This window comes from Papio anubis, chromosome 20 (genome assembly GCF_008728515.1).
Source record: "Papio anubis isolate 15944 chromosome 20, Panubis1.0, whole genome shotgun sequence".
Taxonomy (NCBI): Eukaryota; Metazoa; Chordata; class Mammalia; order Primates; family Cercopithecidae; genus Papio; species Papio anubis.
The window spans coordinates 42,568,493-42,572,594 of NC_044995.1; the positions used below are offsets into that span (position 1 = coordinate 42,568,493).

At 43.6% G+C, this 4,102-nt stretch overlaps 1 pseudogene; it reads right to left on the minus strand.

Annotated features, from left to right (window-relative positions):
- Positions 1–253: 253 nt before the first annotated feature.
- On the minus strand, positions 254–3,892 carry LOC108583236 (annotated as a pseudogene).
- Between the last annotated feature and the right edge of the window lie 210 nt (positions 3,893–4,102).

A 4,102-nucleotide genomic window follows, 5' to 3' on the forward strand; every position in this document is an offset into this window, starting at 1 on the left:
CTTTCTGTTTCATCCATGTTGCTGCAAATGACTCACTTTCATTTTTTTTTTTGAGACGCAGTCTCACTGTATCGCCCAGGCTAGAGTGCAGTGGCGCCATCTCGGCTCACTGCAAGCTCCGCCTCCTGGGTTCACGCCATTCTCCTGCCTCAGCCTCCCAAGTAGCTGGGACTACAGGTGTCCACCACCACGCCCAGCTAATTTTTTGTATTTTTTTTAGTAGAGACGAAGTTTCACTGTGTTAGCCAGGATGGTCTCGATCTACTGATCTCGTGATCCACCCGCTTCGGCCTCCCAAAGTGCTGGGATTACAGGCGAGAGCCACCATGCCTGGCCGACTCACTTTCATTTCTTAAAGGCTGAATGGTATACCTTTGTGTATCTATCCCACACTTCATAAAAAATGAAAGAAAAATAAGCAAATTTTAAAAAATCAGCGATAGCATGTGAAGTTTTAGGGATGTTGTTACCATGTTATCCTTTTCTATTTTCCCTTTTAGTATGCACAAGAGTGAAATTCAAAGAAAATCTGTATGTATATAAATCAACGTTTTCAACAAATTCCAAGTGCTTACTAAAAATACCCAGCATCATGACAATCTGTATATTGCTGGATAATGAATTTGAAGAAGACAGTTGAAGAAAATTACATTGTCTAGTGCTGCAATCAGCTTTTTTATATCTTACCTGTATGAGCGTGATCCCTTGAGGAAGTTCGTCTGAACCATCACTGGTGCTTTTAAAACTTCTCAGACCCACACAGGTTTAAGTAAATCAAAATCTCTGGGTAAGAGAGCCCGGCCATCAGCATTTGTAAGCTCCCCAGGTGAGGTCAATAAAAGCCAAGATTGAGGACTGGTGATTGAGTTCGCCATATACAGCCTGCTTAAAGTGATTTTATAGATGCAATATGTAAACAATTTCCACATGAACTGTGAAAATTAAATTTGAAGTACAGTAAGTCCTCAATTAACACCTTCAATATGTTTTTGGAAACTTAAGTGAAATGATTTATAATGAAACTTTTTTTCCTCATCAACAGTATAACTAACGGACTTTGAACAAAACGATTTTACTTGAGGACCTGCTGTACATCATTTCCTTAAGGTAGCAGTTTCCAAGATGCTATTGACTTTAAACAAGGACTTCTTATATATAAAAACAGGGTTGTGATTTCACCTAGATACCAGGGTCATTGCTCAGAAACTAAAGGAAGCTGTCCAGGTATATTGGATTCAGCCATGAATATTTGCAATGAACAAAGAATTCCAGAATACCTTCACATTCCAATTAAAGATGAAACAATGGAAGCAATAGTCACATGTAGGGACCCAGCCTTACAGGCTCTGTGGGTCTTTCTCCCCATGTGCGGAGACAAGAGATCATAAAGACACAAGACAGAGAGATGAAAAGACAGCTAGGCCCAGAGACCGGCAGTGGCCCTGAATGCCTGGCTGTGCTGTTATCTATTGGATACAAGACTAGGGGGCAGAGTAAGGAGTATGAGCCATCTCCAATGATTGGTAATGTCACGTGGGTCACGTGTCCACTGGACAGGGGGCCCTTCCCTGTTTGGCAGCCAAGGCAGAGAGACGACAGCTTGCGCCATTATTTCTACATTTCAGAGACTTTTAGTACTTTCACTAATTCTGCTACTACTATCTAGAAGGCAGAGCCAGGTGTACAGCATGCAACATGAAAGCGGACCAAGAGCGTGACCACTGAAGCACAGCATCACAGGGAGACGGTTAGGCCTCAGGATGGCTGCGGGGGATCTGACGTCAGACCCTCCACAAAAGGTGGTGGAGCAGAGTCTTCTCTCAACTCCCCCCACCCCGGGAAAGGGAGACTCCTAAGTAACAGGGGCTGCTAAGTAACAGGGGCTTTTTCTAGGCACTGACACTACCGCTAGACCAAGGAGCCCTCTAGTGGCTGTGCCTGGGCATAACAGAAGGCTCACACTCTTGGTCTTCTGGTCACTTCTCCCCATGTCCCTTCAGCTCCTATCTCTGTATGACCTGGTTTTTCCTAGGTTATGATTGCAGAGCGAGGATTATAATAATATTGGAGTAAAGAGTAATTGCTACAAACTAATGATTAATGATACTCATATATAATTATATCTATGATCTCTATCTAGTATAACTATTCTTATTTTATATTTTTTTCTTTATTATACTGGAACAGCTCCTGCCCTCGGTCTCTTGCCCGGGCACCTGGGTAGCTTGCCACCCACATTCACATATGAAACGTGGAGAGAAATTGAACCTATCAAGCAACAAATACAATGTAACGAAGGGGGAAAGATTTAAAGGTTTTGATATTTTGTATCAAAGCTCTGCCTTTTCCAACCAATACTACAAAAAAGATGGAACAGATAAGATTACATTATTCTGCCTTGCAGCCTCCACAGGGCACTCTGAATGTCCCTGTTTCTCAGACTGTAGATGAAGGGGTTCAGCATGGGGGTGACCACCATGTACATCACTGAGGCCGCTGCACCCTTCCTGGGGGGGAGAGAGACAGCTGAACTGAGGTACCCTCCAAGGGCTGTTCCATAAAATAAGCAAACAACTGAAAGGTGAGAGCTGCAGGTGGAGAAGGCTTTATACTTCCTACCTGAAGAGCGAACTCTCGGAATGGAGGAAACAATTTTATAGTAAAAGAAAAGGATCCCTGAGAGAGGAAGAAAACCAAATATGGTACCAATAAAATATACGACTATGTTATGTGTCAGAGCAGGCTAGGATTGAGAAGTTGAGAAGGGTCACAGAAAAATTTAGAGATTTCCACATCATTGAAGCAGGTAAGTTGTAACACAATCAAATTGTGTAGCTGGGAATCCAACAGGCTAAGAAGAAAAGACACCAAAACTAAAAAGCCACAAAGGCGTGGGTTCATGATGACTGGGTAGTGTAGGGGGTGACAGATGGCCACAAACCGGTCATAGGCCATCACAGCCAGGAGCAGACTTTCCATACATGCGAAAAGGATCGAAAAAGACATCTGAATCAGGCAGCCCACATAACAGATGAGTCTGCTGTGAGCCTGGATGTTCATCAGCATCTTGGGGACTGTAATGGAGGCAAAACCGATGTCAGCCAAAGACAGGTTGGAGAGGAAGAAGTACATGGGGGTGTGGAGGTGGGAGTCAGCCGACGGCCAGGATGATGAGCAGGTTTCCCAGCACCGTGACCAGGTACATGGACAGGAACAGCTCAGCGAGGATGGGCTGCAATTCTAGATCATCCGGGAGTCCCAGAAGCAGGAATTCTAAGACACCTGTTAGATTCTCTGGCTCTGTGTATCTTGGACACAATTGAGAAGAAAAGAATTGGAAGGAAGGAAAGAACAAAATCAGCACCCAGCACTGGGTCTATATTTTGGATACAAGAAATTTACAATTAATGTTTTCACATTTGAGGATCATATACCCTTAGCCATATTTCTCAGTTTTGAAAACCCTAATTTTCTTTTTCTATTTTTAGACTCACAGAATACATATGCAGGTTTGCTACATGAGTAAATAGTGCGTTGGTAAAGGCTTGGTGCAGCGATGATCCCAACACTAAGGTAGTGGGCTTAGTACTGGAAAGATAGCTTTCCACCCCATGCACCTCCACCCTCCCCCATCAAGCAGTCCCCACTGTCTGTTTTTTCCCATCTTTGTGTTCATAAAACCTAATTTTCTACAAATCCTTTTAGGATTGATCGGTGTGTTAGTCACCTGATTCTGTAGGCCCTTACCTTAGAGACGCTCAACTGAACAAAGTGAGAAGAGCAAGAACATTTGAGAAAATTCATGATCACATTAAAATGCAGCATACTCTTTTCAATAAAAATACAAAATGAAGAAATATTGACCAGGCATAGTGGCTCATGCCTGTCATTCCAGCACTCTGGGAAGCCAAGGAGGTTGGATCACTTAAGCTCAGGAGTTTGAGACCAGCCTGGACAACATGGCAAAACCCTGTCTCTACTAAAAATACAACACTTAGCCAGGCATGGTGGCGTGCACCTGTGATCTCAACTACTTGGGAGGCTGAGGTAGGAGGATCACTTCAGCCCAGAGGTGGAGGTTACAGTGAGCCAAGTTCCCACC